The 22854-nt window shown below is 49.6% G+C and overlaps 1 protein-coding gene across 1 annotated transcript in view; it reads left to right on the top strand.

Moving 5' to 3' along the window:
- The first annotated feature begins 1622 nt into the window (after positions 1-1622).
- si:ch211-137a8.4 (damage suppressor protein) overlaps positions 1623-22854 on the top strand; it is a 33900-nt gene continuing 12668 nt past the window's right edge. Inside the window, exon 1 of the mRNA XM_012849426.3 lies at positions 1623-1734. The gene's annotated coding sequence lies outside the window, so the exon portion shown is untranslated. The remainder of the gene's footprint in view (positions 1735-22854) is intronic.

The following is a 22854-nucleotide window of genomic DNA, read 5'->3' as shown; positions in this document are numbered from 1 at the left end:
GAACATTAAAGCTGTGAGAACAGGGAGTTCTTTCAGCGCTGCGACCGTAACAGTAGAACAATAAACGGCAGCCGGTCTGTAAACGTCCAGAGAACCCGCAGAGACGCGCTGCTGTTGGTTTAAACTCATTTAAAGGAGCCACACCTGATTCTGCATTGAAGCAGAACAGTTTATGTTGAACTTCAGGTCTTTCCCTGGAGAACCCTGGACACTAAACGCGCCCCAGGCTCGTTCTCCGTTCTCCAGAGGAAACATGGAGGGACGGTTCTCCATGTTCTGTGACAGAAATGGCTCCACCTCGGCTAAATCATGTTCTCCCTACCTGCCGTGTTCTCTCTACATCTGCTGTCGTTTACGGCACTGGAGGAGCTGCTGAGCAGCGGCTCCGCCCCTCGTTCTGCAGAGAAAGTCGTGTCGGTTCTCCCAGAAAGCCTCGACTCGATCGTTCAGTCAGTTGTCATCAGATTACGTCTCTTAACTCGTAATACATTGTGTAAAAATCATTATTATTATTATTAATATTATCGTTAACCAGACAAAAATTAATTCACGTAGAACCTGCAGAGGAACATGGAACCTCTGCAGGTTCCACATTTCTCTGCAGGTTCCACATTCATGTCATCCAAAACAGGGACTGTCCCCAGAAATGAGGGACGTCTGGTCGGCCAGACGTGACGTCATCCCCAGGTTCTGGTTTCAGCACCGCCCTGTTCTTCCTGTTCCTTCGTGTTCTGTTGGGCTCCTTTAAATATTCTGACCTGCTCTAAAGAGCCGGTTCTATTTAAAATAGATCCGTGTCCCTGAACATCTCACCACTTTGGCCCGTTTAGCGCCGCGCGGTTCAGTTTGCAGCGATGAAGAGTTGATAAAATAAAGTTCCTGCAGTGATCCACGGCTTAGGAACCGGGGTTCTAAGGGATTATTTCCCTGGAAGAAGAACTGCTGCAGCCAAAGCTTTCAGGAATCTTTGTTTCCAGCGAACATGGAGCGATTCACAGGACCAGAACGGGAGGGAACCCCCCCCCCCCCCCCTCCATTGTTTCTGGCCTTCACGCGCACATCAGGGCAGAACAAAGCCTGCATGGAGCACAGACGCCATGGGGACACTTGTAAGCTGCTGGCGCTCAGACTCCCTCCCTGCTTCTGTTTGCCTTTGTCTCCAACCCCCCCCCCCCCCCTTCTCTTCCCCCCCCCCCCCCTCTCTCGCTCTCAACCCCCCCCCCCCCCCCCCCCCCCCCCCCCCCCCCCCCGCCCCCCTCGCCTCCCCCTCTCTCTCTCTCTCCCCCCCATCATCTTCCACCCTGGAGAAGTTCAGGCAGCATCCCTCACCCTCCCTGCCCAAAGCCCGGGGTCTGAAGTGGGGGGGGGGGGGGGTTAGGGTGGTGGCTTTAATGGTTGCTAGGGACAACCATATGGCAGTGGAAGGAGGTAAAGGGCGGCTGTTGCGCGTGCGCAAGGGTTCGGGAACCTGCCGTGCTCCCGCTGTGCGACTATGGCGCCAATTCCGAGTCACACAATTGGATGAGAGAGAGAGAGAAAGAAAGAGAGAGAGAGACGCACGCGCACGGGAGCGAGCAGGAGAGAGAGAGAGCAGATCAGAGAGAGGGAGGGAGGGGGGTGGAGAGGGGAGGGGAGGGGATTTAGCGCCAGCAGCGTCTTTTTGCGTCCAACAAAACAAGCTCATTACCGTCCTCTGCGCGCCTGGAAACGGATTTACGCACCGAGCAGAAGGAGGTTGGTGTTTGTCTTCATGTTTTCAGCGCTCACATCAATGCTCTGCTGCTCTACCTCCATCCTCTCATCCATCCTCTCATCCATCCTCTCATCCATCCTGTCTGCTGCGCTCCTTTTGTTTGCGCCGCTTTTACTCTGAAGCTGCAGGTTGAAGCCTTTTAATTGTGACGGTCGGGCGCCTAATCAGCCGCCGCCGCTCCGCCTGATCCTCCGCGGGAGCAGGCGGAGCGCTGCGGGGCTGGATGCGTGCAGCACCGACTCCGGTCCCGCAGGTTCCGGAGGGTCCGGTCCGCTTTGGCTCCGGAGCGGCGCGCTGACGGCATGAATGGGTTCGGCGCGAGGCTGCGACGCGGAGCAACAGCGTCACGTGCGTGCTCTCATCGGGAAGATTTGGGAAGATTTCTTTTTTCAAAGCCGCGAGCGTTAAATCTGCTTCTGCGCGCACGCGCGTGGGCAGTGTGGAGGGGAAGCGCGTGAAGTGGAAAGACAATAACAGGAGGAAGAAATGAGCCCAGTGCGCGCCTAAAGGGGGGGGGGGGGGCATATATATGTGTGTGTGTGTGTGTGTGGGGGGGGGGGTGCATGTGTTTATGAAGCGCGTGTAAAGACGCGCGCACATGGCGGCCAGCAGACGGATTGCCGCCCTGGTCGGACGTAAAGGAGGTCAGCAGCTTTCTGCGGGATCTCTGGACGTTTGGCGGCTCGTTGTTGGGTTTCTGGCGCTCCTGTTCGCTCCTGTTCGCTCCTGTTCGCTCCAGCAGCGTCTCCGCTGCTGTTGTCAGGACGCAGACGGTGTGTCAGCGCGCAGCCTCTCCTGGCTGCAGCCTCCGCGCTGAGGATGGCCATGTGCGTAAATGTTTGGCCACTGTGGGCAGAGGAGCGTCCCGCTGACGGTCCCACAGGAGCTGAAGTGTGTCCGCGGCAGAGATCTGGTTCTATAGATGTTATCGTCCTGGCGCCCAGCAGCAGCTGCGGATGACACTGCTGGTTGTTTTTTTTCCATCTTATCCTATTTTTCTGTGTTTGTATCCGGATGAAAACATGTCGCCATATTAGGAAGGCGTCTAGCCCCCAAAATGGAGCGGGAGGAGGCAGAGAGCCGCTCATTAGCAATGCAGATTAGTTTTTTCTTCTTCAATGGGAGCTGGGGCACCTGCTGTGCGGAGCATGCGCGCTCTGGGTGACTTACTCCCCCCCCCCCCTTCCTTCTGATGCCCATGGCATCGAGAGCGCCCCCCCCCCCTCCACCAGCAGCAGCAGTCCCCCATCTTGACTAGACTACTGCTCCATTTTCACCCCTCGCTGACTACTGGAGCTGTGACGTAGAGAAGCGAGCAGAGTGGAGAGGACGTCAGGGCAGACAGGGAGTCAGGGGACAGACATGAAGGACAAGCAGGACGAGCCAGATTAGGAACAAAGCAAAAGAAAGGGCCGCCTGGCTGTAGATTTAACTTTCCTCCCTGTAGTCGCTTAAAGAGCGAACTGATCAACAGTTCTCCAGGTTTCCTGCCGGTTCTGGTGACTGGTTCTGACTCCTGAAGTCAAGAGAGGAACCGGTCTGACCCCTGAAAGCGAAACCTCAGCAGCCCGTCACAAAGAAACCTGCACATATAGAACAGCTGGACAGAAAATAGGATTTAAATGGTTAAAATGTATGTTTTTATAATCTAAAGCAAACTGGAAGGAATAAAAACGAGTTATTTAAAATGTAAAACTCATCATTGAGTTGGTGAGATGACTGGAGACGCCCACATTCTCACCTTTTTATTCATTATCAGCATTTTTCTGATACTTTCGGGGCTCCTGCCTTCGTTCCTCCTCCTTCAGTCTGAGCGACGTCTGTGTCTCTGATGAAGAAATTATAATTCTGTCTAATTCTGACGGCATGAGCTGCCTCACCTTAGACATGCTGTGAACCTGAGGCTGGGAGGCCGGCTGTGATTGGTCGGCTGAGTGAAGGTGTTTATGGCTCCTCAGGAATGATTTTATCACACACAACGCTGCGTGTGGATGTGCTGCTGAGCAGAGGCAGCGTCTGAGCGTGTGCAGAGGTCACCGGCTCAGAGACAGGAAGCTGGTTTCACATCAACATCAGAGTGATTACTGGGAGGCTGCAGCTCATTTCTCAGTTTCAGCGCTCAGACTGAGTCAGACCAAACCGTTACTACACCCTCTGCTTGGTTCTTAGTGTTGCTGATGTCTGGCTCACTCTGAAGCAGCTGGTGGCAGACCTCCGCCTCGTTGCTCCTGGATCTGCTGCGTCTGACTCTGTGACCATGAGGTCCTGACTGGCAGAGAGGGCAGGACTGTCTGGTGCTGTGCAGGATCAGATCAGATCAGATCAGGACTCCTTTTGTTGATCTAAGCAACGATCACAGGTGAGGTTCCTCAGGGCTGCGTGTTTGGACCACTTCCTGCAGCTCAGACAGCAAACATCTCCTGCTTTAGCTCTGCTGACTGTTTCTTTGTCCCCAAGCAGCCACAGTCCCTACAGACTGGGTCAGAATCTCCTTCAGCTCAATGCAGACAATCATTCAGGCTTTCCAGTCAAATCCAGACTAGAGAAATGTTGCAAAGTCAGATTATTGGATATCTTGATAAAACCACAGAAAGTGTAAAATATCAAAGTTTAATCACGTTGCTCATACATTTCTGAGTTTGTTTTCTTGCAACCTCAGAGAATATTCTGGCTTTATTAAAGTAAATTTATGCCTTTAATCGTGGAATATTATGATTTTCTTCAAATATTTATCACTTTTCAGCATCAGAGAACATCCAAGCAAATATACATTTTCTCAAAAAATGTTCAGATTAATTTCCTAACTGATTTTCTTTAATCCACTATGACCTTAATAATTAATACTTATTACTATATTACTGTTTACTATCTATATGTGACTGAAACATAATCAGAGAACAGAACTTTTCCTGTACCCCCCCCCCCATATGATGTCCCTTTATCATTTTATGTTTCCTTATTATGTGATGCTTATATTTTTGTTTTTCTTGCTCTTAATGACTTTTTATTTACCTGTTTCCTGGTTTTCCCACCTCGTGTATGTATGGTGCTATTAGCAGATATACTTTGATTGGGCAGCACTGCAGTGCATTCTGGGAGTTGTAGGGCTTTGGGTTGGACGTGTCTGCTCCAGTGTAGCGGCATCCTGATGCAGGCGATCAGAGTCTTGCCGGGTCGTGGATCTGGACGTGGTACCATGCTCCTGCTGGTCCTGGAGACCTCAGATGGGATTCCTCCAGAGAGAACGAGTTCTTCTCCTCCTGCTAGAACATAAACCAGTGGAAACAACCAGAAGGACAAAGCCAACGTCTCTGAGCAGAACTGTAGGTCATTATAATCCTCCCGGTGTGGATCAGCGACCTGTTCACCTCCAGAACCGGCCGACAGATCCTGGACTGGACTCAGCAGGTCTAGAAAAGCCTGGATGGAAAACCAAGCATGGAAAAGCTCAGTTTATGCGCTGTAGATAATCTGCTCTGAATATTTGTGGATGGTGTGACGTATAAAAACCAAAGATTTAATTTCCCAGGCCAGCGACAGGATGTCGGTGTCACAGCTAGTCCAGTTGATTGCTTGTGATTGGCTCGGGTTAATGGGCGAAATCAGGAACAGGACATAAATAAATGATGGGAGGAAATAGTCGAAGACAGGAAGGACGTAGGTGGACGAAGATGGAGATGCTGACGGGAAAACAATAAAGGGAGGAGGAGGAGGGTGCAAAGAGGGGCAAGATGAGTGATGAGGAGGAAGATTGGGAGGATAAGAGGAAGAACTGCAGAGACAGACGGGTGGAAGGATGAAAGGAAAACTTTGAATGAACTAAAAGGAAGTAAAAACGAGTCGATTCAAGTAAAGACAGTGAAAAGAGAGTAAAGACAGAGAAGTAAAGACATGAACGATGAAGCAGATGGAAATAAAGAGAGGGATGAAGACGGGAGGAGCAGAGGACGAGTAGAAACAAATCAGTGGAACTGGAGGAAATTGGAGGAAAATGTCAGTTTAGACGGATAAACATGGCGTCTGCTGAAGGAGCACAAGAGACAAATTGTTTAGCAAGGCGCGCTCTATTTTCCCGTCACATGTGGATCATGAGGGTTTCCTTAAATTTGCAGGTTTATCAGTGCGAGCGCAGGAATGTGAACTTTTAAAGGGTCACGTCGTGTTTTTCTGACCCCATCAGATACAGATCAGCTTGTGTTCGGCCCAGTTTCTGCCTGCAGTTACGTAATCTGCTGCTTTCATCCGTCAGAGTCAGCGGAGCGAGGCCAACACTGATTCACCGTTAACCGCTCTAATGCCTTAACGGGCAGCACCGCCGGCACTCACCTGGCCACGCTCACCTGGCCACGCTCACCTGGCCACGCTCACCTGGCCACGCTCACCTGGCCACGCTCACCTGGCCACGCTCAGCAGAAACAGGTGAGCCCAGGGGTTCTGGTCCGGCCCGGCGAGCAGCCTGACGTGATGACAGGCCGATGCGTGGACGCGGTTCTATGCAGAGACATCAGGATTTATTCCTGGATTTATCACCCCGTTACTAGAGCCACTCCCAGGCTTTATCTTTGTGAAGTGGAGAGAAAAGCGTCCATTTTTGTTCAGGTCACCCAATCAGAGAGCAGAACCCACGGTGGCGGCAGCATCATGATGCGGGCAGGACAGTAGGAAGACCATCAGGAGGATCAGTTTAACGGGAAAAAGTTCAGAGAGTTTCAAACATTGTTTTCTTGGAGCTCAGCAGTCAGAGCAGCGCTGCGTCATCATGTTACTCAGCTGAAGGTAAAACAGAGTCAGACAGGAAGTTACTCAGCAGTAAGGAAGTATTCAGTGAGAAGGATACTCGAGTACTGAGTAACTAATCACCGCTTAATATTTAAAAGTTACGTAATCTGACAGAAATATAAGGTTATGTGCAAAGACTAAATAAACACTTTTCTAAATCATTTCTTCTCAACATTAAACTTGAAAGCAACACTTCCAGCAGTTAATATATATATAAAGTATATTAGAACAGTGTAAAGTGCTTCCAGTAACAATATCTACTGTTTACTGAACGTTCCTAATGTCTCAATAATCTCAGCAGATAGAAAACAATATTTGGCTCAGAAAGTTACTCTGGTAAATGTAACTGAGTAATGTAACTAGTTCATCGTTCATCGTTTTAATAAAAAGTGACTTTAGTGGCGATTCAGTTTCCACTGCTGCTCTGTGGGCGGCTTTAGCACACAGTCCAATGTCCAAAACCTGAAGGTTCTGCATTTTCTCTGGTTTCCTGCTGCTTCTCCTGCTCTGCTCCAGAACCAGCAGGCCGCCCCAGTGCATGCTGGTCCTTCACGAGTTCTTCCTGCCTGACCCGGCGGCTGAAAGCAACGATAAGACAAAAGTTAAATATGAATTAGCCCACATAATAAACCTGGTAAATATCTCAAAAATAGAAAGTTACCCAAGAACAAACAAAATAAAAGTAACAAAGATTAAAGAGATCCAGCACATAAAGAATGAAGTCAATAAATCTGAAGGATTTAAAAGCAAATAAACGAATGTTTTATGTGTCAGACAGGAAGTACACCTGCAGATGTTAGCATCAGTAGCTCTGGGTCTGTCACTGATTGGCCAATTTATCCTGATTGTTTTTAACGTTGGTTGTCGGGCGCTACTGAGCATGCTCAGTTGATCACCAACGAGTCATGACTCTGGGCAGCAATTACATTCAGAAAGTTTTCATTTATTTAGTAAAGACTTTCACTTTAGGGCTGAAACCGTTAACGGTATGAATGGTGATTAATTGGTTATTTTAGTGATCAAATCGTTAACTGCAGTCTACAGAGTCTAAAATACGACATTTACTGAAAGAAAAACCCTCTCAGAGCAGCAATTAAGCCAAGACTAGACAATAAATATATACTTCTTGATTTTAAGATGAAACCCCTTCGTTGTCTGTAAATACGTCCAGAAGTTTAAGTTTCACCTGCTTCTGTAGGAAAAGCTCCGTTAGTCAGACAATAAGCAGATAAAATAAATGAGCTAAATAATAGTTACAGCTGTAGTTATATTGTCCACTGCTTTCCCACGCAGGGACGGATGGATGGAGGGATGGATGGATGGATGGATAGATAGATAGATAATAGATGGATGGATAGATGATGGATGGATGGATGGATGGATGGATGAATAAATGGATGGATGGATGGATGGATGGATGGATGGATGGATGAATGGAGGGATGGATGGACGGATGAATAAATGGATGGATGGATGAATGGATGGATAGATGGATAGATAGATAGATAATAGATGGATGGATAGATGATGGATGGACGGATGGATGGATGGATGAATAAATGGATGGATGGATGGATGGATGGATGAATGGAGGGATGGATGGACGGATGAATAAATGGATGGATGGATGAATGGATGGATGGATAAACAGATGGATGGATGGATGGATGGAGGGATGGATGGATGAACAGATGGATGGATGAATGATGGATGGATGGATGGATGGATAAATGATGGATGGATGGATGGACGGATGGATGGATAGATAGATAATAGATGGATGGATGAATGATGGATGGATGGATGGATGGATGAATGATGGATAGATAGATATATAGATAGATGGATGGATGAATGATGGATGAATGGATGGACGGATGGATGGATGGATAAATGCATGGATGGATGGATGGACGGATGGATGGATGGATAGATAATAGATGGATGGATGAATGATGGATGGATGGATGAATGATGGATGAATGGATGGATGGATGGATAAATGCATGGATGGATGGATGGACGGATGGATAGATAGATAATAGATGGATGGATGAATGATGGATGGATGGATGGATGGATGAATGATGGATAGATAGATATATAGATAGATGGATGGATGAATGAATGGATGGATAGATAGATAGATAGATAGATATTCTCTGTGTTTTATTCATCAGTTGTTTTCTGTTTAATATTTCATGATTGTTGGTGAAACTTTGACGTTTGTTGTTCTCCAGAGCGTTTTCTGAATAAATGAAGGTTTCTGGTTTCTCCACCCAGAAACCTTCTGCTCCGTGTTCTGGACAGCCAGAAACCCTCCAGTAACTGAAAGTCGTCTGCTGACGTTTTATCTGAGGGAATAAAAAGTAGATTAAGAGTTGACCTCTCCGGGTTCTGTCGATCCAAAGCCGGAGCGCTCAGACACCAAACGGCCCGGCAGGTTTTATTTACCTGGGAGGAAGGAGAAGCGGTGCAGGAGGACCTGAAATCAGCGTCCTGCTCCTCCTGGATGCAGCGTCTGTCTGGCCTTCACATGCAGGCTGGCGGAGAGAAAGCGGGTCAGGCTGCAGGAGCACATGATGGGCAGATAAAGGCTGGTCTGTGTCTGAGGGAGAGCAGAGCGAGGAGGAGGAGGAGGGCAGCGTGATGAAGGGGCCTCTGTTGAAGGAGGGAGTCGGGGCTCTATAGAGGGCTCCCATGGCGGACAGAGACGAGGCATTTAGTCCGAGTCGGCCTGTGGAACGCCATAATAGGCTCTTATAATGACGCCACTATGGACACGCTGCAGGGAAAAGGGAAACTTTTGTAAAGCTGACGGGATGCATGGTTGGTAGGAGGCAGGTGAGGGGGGGGGGGGGGGGGTGAATAATTCACAGCCTAATCTGCTTTTACTAATTCAATTCAAATGTTTTTCTGGATGGTTTGGAGAAGCAGTTAATCTGTGTCCCTTAAATAATCTGCTGCAGCCAACAATTATCCAGTTTATGCTTCGTTGGTATAAAACATCCATTTCTGCACTCCAGGAGCAACTTTAAACCCAGCTAATAAAAAACAGGCCTTTTTATTAAAAAAATTATGTTTTTCACTTAAAAACGTTTAAATTTCGTTTACTAATTTACTGAAATGGATTAAAATCAGTCTAAAGCTCAAATAAACTTCTAATGCGGGGCGCCTAAAAACAGCAGTCAGTGAAATAATAAACAAGGATATTATAAATGTTTTCACATGAAAACATTTATAACTGTGACTCTATCTTGTTTATATGTATTTTATTTTGTGCGGTTTTATTTTATACCTTTTACTGTAAAGCACTTTGTGACTCTGAGAAAGATGCTGTATAAGTAAACTTTACTTACTAATTAACATTGATGATTATCGCTTCATAGTAAAAGATTAGAAATTTTAAAAAGTGTGAAGTCACAGAAAGAATAAAATCTGACGAAGGCAGCAGGGGTGGACTATATCTATCTATCTATCTATCGATCGATAGATAGATAGATAGATATATAGATATATATATATATATATATCTATATATCTATCTATCGATCGATCGATCGATAGATAGATAGATAGATAGATAGATATATAGATATATATATATATATATATCTGCATCATTTATAAGCATCAACAACTTCCGACAGTGAAATATCTTTTCACTGTATTATTAAGGCCATAAAATAAATGAACTATAATAACGTCTCTGATAGACAGCTAATATAAAATGTGCATCTCCTGTGATGTTGGATTAAAATGTAATTCTTATAATTTTCTTAGTGTCATTTTCCCGTGGCTCCTTTTCTTAATCAATAACCATGAATTTAAGCATTTTGTGTAAATTCTGATTAATATTCCAGTAAATTTCCTGAATGTAAAATGTTTTAAAGTTCTGAAAAAGCAGAGTTTGGCTCTGAGCATCAGAACATCCAGAACCAGAACATCCAGCGATAACGGGTCGGGTTCTGTCCATTTAAAGTGAACTCTGGTTCCTCTCCGCCCGGTCCGGTCCATTTATGTTCTGGGGGGGACCAGAACAACCGTGGCCAGACCACCTACAATCGGTCCACTTCTGGCATGATCCGGCCTCGACCCGGCCCAGCTGTCAGGTTCGGCCCGGTATCTGCTGCATCGTGGGAAGCAGAACCACTCGGTACCGCTCAGATTGTTCTAGCTGGAACAGAACCCAGAAACTCACTGATGATGTGATCCGGTTCTCCAGGTTTTCCACCAGTTCAGAACACGGCGTCAGCCTCTGGGTGTCCCGGCCCAATCAACAGGCTGAATGTTCTGGCCCGGTTCTAGGGAGAGGTTCTGGGCCGGGTCTTTTACATTCTGGTTCTGTGTTGAACGTTTTGCAGAACTGGACTCGGATCAGATGTTTTTCTGGAACCGTTGAGCTCATCAGAACCGCCGTTTTCTAGCATTTTATTCTTCTGAACCACAGATAATAAAACGGACTTTTCATAAATCGTTGGTTCTGTTTGCATCAAATCTCAGAACATCAGAACTATTTCATTTCAGAACCCGGGAAGTAAAATCATTTCCCTTTATTTAAATGTTCTGGATCCGCCGGACCTCAGTAAATGAGAACCAGAACCAGAACACCGGTCCAATGCTGATCCCTGAGGTGTGTGTGTCATGGTACTGGTTCTGCTGTCTCACCTGCAGAACCTGCAGAACCTGCAGCATGTTTCTGTAATGTCCATAATCAACCTCTGTGCTGCAACGGGTTCTGGGTCCAGAACTTTGTTTCTGATGGTGTTGGATCGGATCAAAGCCTTTCAGAACCGCCCAGCACGACTCGTACTTCATGTTCCTGCAGAAACTTGGACCCAAACATTTCAGGACAGAAAAAAGTTCTGAACTTTTCCCCAGCTGTGAGATTTGTTCTGAATTCAAGAACCTGAGGCCCGAGGACGGGTCCGGTTGGGATGTTTAGGTTTAACCAGGACGGTTCTCCTTCTACAGCAGAACCTTCTCACAGCTGAGCCCAGACTGCTGGAAATGATTCATGGAGGCGGGTCAGCGCTGGAATAAAAGGAGGAGCGGCCGGAACCAAAGGTCCTGTTCCAGGACCCGAACCGGTACGTCTCAAAGGACCAGAACCCTGTGAAGAACTTAGATGTGTGGAAAGTTGAGTGGAAGGAGAACCTGCAGCAGGAAGAAGTCCGGACAGGAGGACTGAAGCCGGATCAGCGCTTCAAGAACCGCCACGGACACACGGGTCCGACACGGGCTACAAGCGCCTCGACTGAGCTCAGAAGAACCAGAACCGGACCCTGGATCAATGGTCTGGTTCTGGTTTCAGTTGAGAGGAACGTTTCATTTGATGAGTGGAGAGGTCCAGAATCCCCAGTCAGTGATGGTCGGTGGTACCGTGTCATCTGCTGGTTCTGGTCCACTGGGTTTCTGAAGTCCAGAGAGCACTTCCTGCTTCCTTCTGATGATGAGCTGATTTTATCCTCCAGCAGAACTTGGTACCGGCCCAAACTGGCAAAGGTACCAACAGCTGGTCCTATAACCGTGGTGGTACTGTTCGTCACTGACAAGCAAACGGGCCTGAATAGAACTCCATAAGGAAACTATGGATTATTGTCCAGAGCACAATGAGAAAGACCAGAACCATCAGCGGTACGTGGTACGGGTCCATTTAGCCTCCGGGTTCCTCTCTGCAAAGACGGCCAGAACGGGTCGAACCTTTTCTCGTGTTTCAGCCGCAGCCGACGGTTGGCTGCTGGGTGGGGGGGGGGGGGCTCAGCGGCCTGTGAACATGTGTGTGTGTGTGGGGGGGGGGGGGCTCAGCGGCCTGTGAACATGTGGGGGGGGGGGGGGCGGCGCTCAGCAGCCTCTGAACATGTGGGGGGGGGGGGGGGGGCGGCGCTCAGCGGCCTCTGAACATGTGGGGGGGGGGGGGGCGCTGACGTTGCCTCTGAACATGTGATGGGGGTGTGTGTGGGGGGGGGGGGGGGGCGTGTGGTCCTGTGGACGGCATCCAGCGTAAATTGGCCGCTCTCCTGGCTCCAGATTAGAGGCTCTTAATAGCGCGGCACTAAAAGGCCGATCTGCAGCTTCAGGCTTTAATCCGCCACAGCAGCAACAAACTGGACGCAGCGCCATGAAGCTGGCAGCATGCGCTCAGGGGAGGAACCGGTTCCCGTGTGGCCCGTTTCAGAACCGGTTCCTGGGCTAAACCAGCGGCACCGGCCGGATTGTCACCCAGGAGCGGACTGGACCCGTCCAGATGAGCTGGAGCAGCAGCAGGAGGCGGGATCAGGGAGAGCAGCAGCCAATCAGAGGCTTTGAGCTTTCATGCTTAAGACGTCTGGGATACTTTCCCTTTAAATCTTAGAAAATTAAAATGATAAGAACTCAGAGTTAATCAGGAACCAGATCAGAGGAACCAGACTCGCCCTCACTTCACCTCCTGGCCGTCTGGAACGTGGACATGACGACTTTCTGTGGTGAGAACTGAAACGTCGGGTGGAAAAACAGAACCTGGCACATGCTGCAGAGACCCAGACTCCATCAGAATACTGTGAATTACAGCTCCTAGCTCCTAGTTCCTGTCTCCTACCTTCTAAGTCCTACCTCCTAACTCCTACCTCCTGTGCCTAGCTCCTACCTCCTAGCTCCTAGTTCCTGTTCCTAGCTCCTACCTCCTACTCCCTGACCTTTCCTGGGTCAGCAGAACTCCATCAGGGAGGAAAGGAGCTTCAGCTGCTGAGCTGATTCCAGACTTTAACTCTGACGTCATTAGTGACGGAAACATGGAGGATGGAGTCAGAAACATGGAGGATGGAGTCAGAATCATGGAGGATGGAGTCAGAAACATGGAGGATGGAGTCAGAAACATGGAGGATGGAGTCAGAAACACGGAGGATGGAGTCAGAGACATGGAGGACGGAGTCAGAAACATGGAGGATGGAGTCAGAAACATGGAGGATGGAGTCAGAGACACGGAGGACGGAGTCAGAAACATGGAGGACGGAGTCAGAAACATGGAGGATGGAGTCAGAAACATGGAGGATGGAGTCAGAATCATGGAGGATGGAGTCAGAAACATGGAGGACGGAGTCAGAAACATGGAGGATGGAGTCAGAAACATGGAGGATGGAGTCAGAAACACGGAGGATGGAGTCAGAAACATGGAGGATGGAGTCAGAGACATGGAGGATGGAGTCAGAAACATGGAGGATGGAGTCAGAGACATGGAGGATGGAGTCAGAGACATGGAGGATGGAGTCAGAAACATGGAGGATGGAGTCAGAAACATGGAGGATGGAGTCAGAAACATGGAGGATGGAGTCAGAAACACGGAGGATGGAGTCAGAGACATGGAGGATGGAGTCAGAGACACGGAGGACGGAGTCAGAGACACGGAGGACGGAGTCAGAGACACGGAGGACGGAGTCAGAGACACGGAGGACGGAGTCAGAGACACGGAGGGCGGAGTCAGAGACATGGAGGATGGAGTCAGAGACATGGAGGATGGAGTCAGAGACACGGAGGATGGAGTCAGAAACATGGAGGATGGAGTCAGAAACACGGAGGATGGAGTCAGAGACATGGAGGACGGAGTCAGAAACATGGAGGATGGAGTCAGAGACATGGAGGATGGAGTCAGAGACATGGAGGACGGAGTCAGAAACATGGAGGATGGAGTCAGAAACATGGAGGATGGAGTCAGAAACACGGAGGATGGAGTCAGAGACATGGAGGATGGAGTCAGAGACATGGAGGACGGAGTCAGAAACATGGAGGATGGAGTCAGAAACATGGAGGATGGAGTCAGAGACACGGAGGACGGAGTCAGAGACACGGAGGATGGAGTCAGAAACATGGAGGATGGAGTCAGAAACATGGAGGATGGAGTCAGAAACATGGAGGATGGAGTCAGAGACACGGAGGACGGAGTCAGAGACACGGAGGGCGGAGTCAGAGACATGGAGGATGGAGTCAGAGACATGGAGGATGGAGTCAGAGACATGGAGGACGGAGTCAGAGACATGGAGGATGGAGTCAGAAACACGGAGGATGGAGTCAGAGACATGGAGGATGGAGTCAGAGACATGGAGGACGGAGTCAGAAACATGGAGGACGGAGTCAGAGACACGGAGGACGGAGTCAGAGACACGGAGGGCGGAGTCAGAGACATGGAGGATGGAGTCAGAGACATGGAGGATGGAGTCAGAGACATGGAGGACGGAGTCAGAGACATGGAGGATGGAGTCAGAAACACGGAGGATGGAGTCAGAGACATGGAGGATGGAGTCAGAGACATGGAGGACGGAGTCAGAAACATGGAGGACGGAGTCAGAGACACGGAGGACGGAGTCAGAGACACGGAGGGCGGAGTCAGAGACATGGAGGATGGAGGAAGCATTCCTCCTGCAGCTCCATGGAGCTGCAGGAGGAAGCATTCAGGCTTCTTCTCCTGCCTCCTTCCTCACTGACTGCTCTATTCGGACACTCTGCTCTGGCTGAAGAGTCCTTGCTGAGCACAGTGTGAACGTCCTGAACGTCTGATTAGACCAGCAGCAGCAGCTAGCAGGTCAGAGTCTTCGCTCTAAATGTAACCAAACGTCTGCAGAACCTCTGGACCAGGGTTAACAGGCCAGACGTGATTGGTGCTTTCTGTACATCCAGAGGCGGCAGCCATCTGCTGCCAGATTAACCAGAGTCTGCTGAAAGACTAAATACTGAATCGTCTCTCGTCTCTGCTTGGAAAATATTCATGTTTTTGGTCATTTTTTAGGTAAAATGTTCGTGCAGACCAGTTTAGGTCCAGTTTGATCTTTTCATGGATTAGAGCTGATTGGCTGACCTGTGGAAGAGCAGCAGGTTCATGAAGGCAAAGAACCAAGCTGTGAGGGAAGAACCTGAGCAGATCGAGGTTCTGCTTTAAAACACCGCCACTAACTGGAAAGGTAAAGGTGTTATAGTGCAGAAGGTTCTGTGTTTTCAGAGAAAGCTCTGAGCGGCACAAACATGCTGAGAGCAAACCATAAATATATGATTATGAACAAATCAGAGTTTGTCAGAACTGAAGGAGCTGATTTAAAGTCTGGAAGATGCTGCTGGTGATGCTGAGAGCTGCTGATGAATCTGCAGCAGCAGACGCTCTGAGGATCCATCTGGAAGCTTTCCAGCAGACCTCTTTGATTTTCAACACGTCGTTTGGCCTCAAACTGGAGAGAAATCGATCAGATTTTTATTCTCTTCTCTCAGGACGTTTCTGCCGGCTTCACTGGGATCATCTTACCTTGTTGTAAACTGTTTGTTTCTAAAGGAGACGTGCTCAGGTGCAGCTTGGTGCCTCAGAAACTAACAGCCTCAGAGCGTTATTGGTTGCAGCTTTGACAGTAAACTGTTAATGCAGACCGGCTGACACGTTCCCTCTGCTGTGACGGATCAGGACGGTTCTTTTAGAGGCTTTATGTCTGCGTTCTACCCAAAGCCAACCTGCAACACGACTGTGTGCTCGCTGCTTCACGTTCGGCTGCTTTCAGGTTCTTCTAATTCAGAAATGCACCGAGAGTTTGAGGCTGAGCGGTTCAGACGCTTTGCATCAGCGTTTCCTCCACAGCGAGGCTTAAATGTGAGACAGGAGTCCAGGTCCAGGTTCTACAGAACCATTCACAGGTGACGTTTCCTGGGAGTGAACAAGTGTGGGAGTGTCTCTCGACACGCTGGGCTCTGATTGGCTAGAAACCAGGAAGTCTCCCAGCAGTGGGAGACACTGGCTGGAAGGAGACAGAAACGATTGGATGGAGAAACTTTAAATCCAAAAGGTTCTGAAAACTTCACTGGATCAGAACAATCATCAAACTCCGTTCTCCAGAACCTTGTGGAGGAAAATCCTCAAAGTTTGTGTGAAAAACCTGGAAAAGGATCCAAATGGTGACTGGGTTCAGGTAAAGTCCAACTTTCTGTTACCTATGAATGATGGTTCTGATGGTTCTGATGGTTCTGATGGCACAGATGGTTCTGCTGGTTCTGATGGCACAGATGGTTCTGATGGTTCTGAAGGCCGAGACATGGAGGTCCAAAGAGGATTAGGCTCCTTACTGCTCATTATTTGGTTTGCTGTTTTTCTCTGACCCGGGGTACCGGACTACCGGGTCTCTGTTCCGCTGCTTCGGAGCTGGACGTGTAAACATTACCTGGTGGAGCCACCTCCACCTGAGAGGTTGCTGGTTTGATGCTCTCTGTTTGTCAGAGGTACAGAGGTCCGACCTGAAGCTGCTCCTCCTGCAGCTTTTCAAGGTTTGACTCCACATGAGCAAAAAAATCACCTTCCCACTGCAGCGTGTAAAGCCAACTCCTCCTGGAAGGTTTCCAGAACTCCTGAGAGAAGGTCCAGTGGCCTCTGATTTAATCCTGTTTGCTGAAGGCTGCACCTGAACCAGGTGTGAAGCAGTGGCCGGTGTGCAGCTGATCCTGCCTGGTGTTCAGGTGGCAGTGAGACTGGATCTCGAGCTGAAACGTCCCTCCATGGTGGAGAGAGCAGGAGCTGATCTGAGCGCTGATGGGAGCGCTGTGCGGAGGCAGCCGTGGAGTCCTGGCTGTCGAGAGAGAAGGTGTGAAGATGAGGTCTATTATCGCAGCGTGAAGTGGGAACCCTCCCTGTTGAACCCCATCATTGCTGCATTAGCGGGATCCTCCGGGACCAGATTGCCATCGCAGCTGAAAATGCACCCAAGAGGCTCTTCAGGCCTCGGCAACGGCAGCTCTGCAGCACAAACAGTTCTGCCTGTGTCTGGTGGAGCCATTCATCTAACATCCAGTCTGATTACAGTCCTGCCAGCTGTCTGAGGACGGCTCTGGCTGGCCTGCATCAAAGCAGCGTCGCTTATTGTGTTAAAGTTTCATCAAACTTAGCTTTTTGTGTGAACTCTGAGCTTCTGTGCATTTGCTAAATTTAGATTTGATCTCTGATAAACATGAACATGCCTTCCAACCTGTTTACTGATCACCGCTTAAAGCTGCAGGCGGTAACTTCTGTAAAAATGGATTCTTTACATATTTGTTAAAACTGTCACGATGTCCTGACTGTAAAATATGAAACAGATAAAAATGCGGCTCCTCCGTGTTGCTGCTACATCCGTAGAAATACTGCGCTCCCGGTGAGAAACGACCAATCAGAGCCAGGAGGAGTGTCTGGCTCTGATTGGCTGTTAGCAGCGACTGTGAAGGAGCTCTGCATGCAGACCAGGCTGTTAAATGAGGAAGAGCAGCTGGAACGCCTTCAGCAGGCGGTGGACCTGGCTCTCCATCAGAGGCATCAACATTATCCACATGTATGACTGTAGAAGTAGACCTACTAGAGTCTGAAAATACTTCTGTAGAAGTAGACCTACTAGAGTCTGAAAATACTTCTGTAGAAGTACACCCACCGGCCCAGCGTCGGTACCAGACCTCACCAGAACCAGGGTGGTACTGTACGACCCATCAGTCATTTCTGATGAGAGTCGGTCTTATTAATGGACCTGATAATTTACAGCTAGCTGGTCCAAAAGAACGAAATTGTCTTTTTTATTAAATTATATGAATAGTTTATTAAATTCTCATAAGTGGGTTTGTTCTGGTTTCAGGGTCAGATTCTGGTGACGTTCTGGTTCTGGTTCTGTGGGAACCGGCAGTGTCCCAGTTCAGTTTTTACTGATCCGGGATGTGAGCTGGAAAACCAGCAGCGTTCTTCCTGAGGACGCTGAGATCCTGACAGGTTTGCAGATGCTGCAGATCTTCTCTAAGTCTGTTGCTGAGAGCTTCATCTCCTCTGCCATCATCTGCCGGGGCAGCAGCATCAGAACCAGGGAAGGCTGGTTCTGTTCTGGAGACAATGATGCAGAGAAGGGTTCTTCAGGAGACTGCCTTGGGAAAACTCTTCAGTCAGAGGCTTCTTCAAAGCCGCTGCAATACAGACCTCTACGAGAGATGCTTCCTGCCAGCAGCCTCCACCGTCTACAATAAGAATTTAGGTCAATAGGAGCATTTAATTCCCTTTGGGATCAGAAAAGTAGATTTGAATTGAATACAACAATCCTCATGACACCTTTCATGCAGTCCTGCAGAGCGGCACACATCTACGGCCGTCCTTTATGAATTAAATGTGAGGCGCTGCTTATTTTACTGCTGGTTAGGACTGGATCTGGTTCCAACCTGTTAGAGAAAACGATTAACGTGACATTGTTCCGGTTTAATATCTGAAAACTATGACTTTATTACGGACGAAGTCAGAGAGATTAATAAAAAAGGTCATAAGCAGACAGAAGAGGAGATAAAGACTGACAGAGTGTCTGGAGGGCAGAGATGGAGACAAAGATGCAGAGACAGAAGGATGAAGGTGAATGAGAGGAGATCCAGAGAGACGGGAGGAGGTGGAGATAATCTGTGAGCCGACCGTAAAAAGCTGGATGATGGAGAGGTGAAAGGACAGAAGAGGAAAGACATCAAACGAGACGTTTATGAAGAGAAACGGATGAATGAAGGCCAAAGCAGAGAGGAAAAGAGGAAGAATAGTGGGAATAAAAGGAGGTTAAAACCAGACGGAGGTGCATAAAACCAGACAAACGACAGGAATAAAGAGACGATTCACAATCAGCCCATGTCTGCAGCACTCCTCCTCCTCCTCCTCTTCATCCTCCCTCCCTCCATTTTGTCCTCCTCCTCTGTCTGATGGTGTTCCAACACCTCGGGGCTTCAGCCTCCTATCCAGCGCTCTAATGCTGCTGCGCCGCGCCGCCGCAATCAGCCGCCAACAAACGGCAAATAAACCCGAACAGAGCCGCGTCTGACCAGGGTGGCTGAGAAATGCTGGGAATGATCTACTAATGACCGTTTAATGTTTATTAAGCTGTGAATTCTGGGTTCAGACGATCTTCACGCCGCTCCACGCGTCTCCAGAGCGAGCTGGAGGTAATCCTTCTACTTCAGGGCTACAACTTACACTGTGATCATAATGTCAGCCTGAGAAATCACAGAGGACTTGTTGTCTTCCTCTTATCTGAGATCGGGTCGCAGGGAAACCGGTCCAGAACCCAGATCTCCTCCTCAGCGACATCCTCCAGCTCATTCTGAGGGATCCGAGGCGTCCCCAGGCCAGACGGGACATCTAGTCCCTCCTCTGGGTCTTTCCTGGAGAACCCCCCCCGACCCCACCCCCCCCACCCCCCCAGAGGGAGGCACCCGGGTCCTGATCAGAGGTCCAAACCACCTCGACTGGTTGCTTTCAATGTGGAGAAGCAGCGGCTCTAGTCTAGCCAGGATCTGGTTCTTCTGGTCCTGATCCAGACCTCAGGACCAGAGGTGAGGGTCGGTAAATCAAGAGCTTTTCTTTCTGGCTCAGCTTTCTTCACCACAACAAGTCGGTTCCCAGATCGTTCCGTCCATCTCTGGTTCCGTCCATCACTGCAGAACCAAGAAACTGAATCTGCTCCTCCTTAGAACCTGCTCATCAGACACTGACCCCGACCTGGAGGGGAAGCTCCACCTTTTTGAGGACCATATCTGGAGGTCCTGATCCGTAGAATTCAGCAACCAACAGAATCAGCAGAACCAACAGAACCAACCCTGCTGTGAAAAGCTTAGCTAAGATCCACGTGTTCCCTAACCAGACACCCTCCTCTCTTCAACCACACCTTCAGATCTTGTCCATGATCACCAGGAACAGGATGGCTAGCAGCCCTGGAGGAAACCAGCACACGCTCTGAACCGACGGCTCAGTCAGCCTTTAAAAGCCGCCTAGACGCCTCAGGAGGCCATGCTCAAAGATCTCCAGATCCAAAGCACCTGCAGAAGCAGCTCTCATGACCCCTCAGCCATCCTGGGAGGGTTAAACTCTGCTCCACTGCGGCCCGGCCAGGAGAAAAAGCTGCCTTGCTCCTGGATCCAAGGTCAACAATGAGTTGAGTTGGCTAATGGGCTAACAGGCTAATGGGCTAACAGGCTAATGGGCTAACAGGCTAACGGGCTAACAGGCTAACGGGCTAACAGGCTAACGGACTAACGCCGGCGGAGGTAAACAAGCAGAGGAGCGTGTGTTCAGTCAGTCTGCCCGGCGACAGCTGCTCAGGCCGTAAGCTGCTGCAGCTAAGCCTGGCTGCTGGGACGCAAACGGGTCCTCACAACAGAACCAGCGCCACGATTCAGAACCAGCTCCACGACTCAGAACCAGCTCCACGATTCAGAACCAGCTCCACGACTCAGAACCAGCTCCACGATTCAGAACCAGCTCCACGATTCAGAACCAGCTCCATGATCCAGGCCGCCTGGTTCAGCCTCAGGTTGTCACTGAGCGGGTCCAACATGGCCGGTTCCAGGAACCACAGAACCAGAGCACACTTTGAGCAGAAGGAACACTTTAACAGCTGCTGCTCGTGGAAACGGTTAATTATTAACTTAGTAATAAAGTAAATTATTAACTTAATAATAAAGTTAATTATTAACTTATTTCTCAGATGTTAAAGTCTAAGCGCTGACCTGTCAAAAAGGCTGGAATAAAGCAGCACAGCATCAAATATTACCCAGCATGCACTTTGAGCTCCACACATTCACCCGGAATCTAACCGGAGACCAGTTCGGTCCAGAACCACTTCTATGGACCAGTTCAGTCCAGCACCTGAACCGTATGAAACTGAAGAGAATCTCACTATTGGACTGCTTATGAAATAAATTACTATATAAACTTCATTGAAATAAATAAAACCACACTGTGACGACCCGGCCCTAGTTTGACCAATTCTGCACAAAAAACTGCGTAAAGTTTGTTCTCAGCGCAGCGTGTGAATTTTGGTCCATAAACTTAGACTTGTGGAGATCCTGAGGTTTTTTTATCCAATGAACACAGATTTTAGACGTTCCTGCATTCCAGCAGTGCTGCCATTGGGAGTTAGGGCGTTCATCCTGCAGTTGGCAGGTTGGTAGTTCGATCCCCCGCTCTGACCGTCAGGTGTTGTTTACACCTGCTGGAGGTGGTCAGATGGTCCGTGGCGCCGCTGTCTGCTAGCCTCGCTGTCTGGTAGCCTCGCTGTCTGCTAGCCTCGCTGTCTGGTAGCCTCGCTGTCTGCTAGCCTCGCTCTCTGGTAGCCTCGCTGTCTGCTAGCCTCGCTGTCTGCTAGCCTCGCTGTCTGGTAGCCTCGCTGTCTGCTAGCCCCGCTGTCTGGTAGCCTCGCTGTCTGGTAGCCCCGCTGTCTGGTAGCCTCGCTGTCTGGTAGCCTCGCTGTCTGGTAGCCTCGCTGTCTGGTACCCTCGCTGTCTGCTAGCCCCGCTGTCTGTTAGCCTCGCTGTCTGCTAGCCTCGCTGTCTGGTAGCCTCGCTGTCTGGTAGCCTCGCTGTCTGCTAGCCTCGCTGTCTGCTAGCCCCGCTGTCTGGTAGCCTCGCTGTCTGCTAGCCTCGCTGTCTGCTAGCCCCGCTGTCTGGTAGCCTCGCTGTCTGCTAGCCTCGCTGTCTGGTAGCCTCGCTGTCTGCTAGCCTCGCTGTCTGCTAGCCTCGCTGTCTGCTAGCCTCGCTGTCTGGTAGCCTCGCTGTCTGCTAGCCTCGCTGTCTGGTACCCTCGCTGTCTGCTAGCCTCGCTGTCTGGTACCCTCGCTGTCTGCTAGCCTCGTTGTCTGCTAGCCCCGCTGTCTGTTAGCCTCGCTGTCTGGTAGCCTCGCTGTCTGCTAGCCTCGCTGTCTGGTACCCTCGCTGTCTGCTAGCCTCGTTGTCTGCTAGCCCCGCTGTCTGTTAGCCTCGCTGTCTGGTAGCCTCGCTGTCTGCTAGCCCCGCTGTCTGCTAGCCTCGCTGTCTGCTAGCCTCTGTCAGTCTGTGGTCAGGGAGTGAATGGCTGTGGTGTGAAGCGCTTTGGGGCCGTCAGACTAGTACAAACCATTCACCATGGAGGAAGATCTCTGCTGCAGTCTGTAATGATGACGCCGTCCCCACAGCACCCTGCTCTGCTCTTTATCTGATCCACACACCTCAATGACACCTCAACAGTTGTTTGGGAAATAATGATGCCCAGGCAGAAGTGGTTGTGGCTTATTCCAGCTTCCTCGTCACGTCCTGTGTAAAGGAACGACACATTAATGTTTCGTTGTGGCTCCGGTTTTCTGCACTCGGTGAATCCGCCTCTGAACCAGCGAGCTGGTCAGCCATCAGCAGCGAGGCGTAGCCAGCGGGGCAGTGAACCGCTGAGCAGGGCAGCTGGTCAGTGCATTGTGGGATTATCTGGGGCATGTGATGGATGTGTTTACACCCGGCTCGCTGCGCTGCACCTGAGATCCTCTCCCTGCGCTGCCCTCTCCTCCGGGCCGATTGCCTTTTTCACCTCCGTCTCC

This window comes from Fundulus heteroclitus, unplaced genomic scaffold (genome assembly GCF_011125445.2).
Source record: "Fundulus heteroclitus isolate FHET01 unplaced genomic scaffold, MU-UCD_Fhet_4.1 scaffold_44, whole genome shotgun sequence".
Classification (NCBI taxonomy): domain Eukaryota; kingdom Metazoa; phylum Chordata; class Actinopteri; order Cyprinodontiformes; family Fundulidae; genus Fundulus; species Fundulus heteroclitus.
This window is presented reverse-complemented; position numbering and strand designations above follow the sequence as displayed.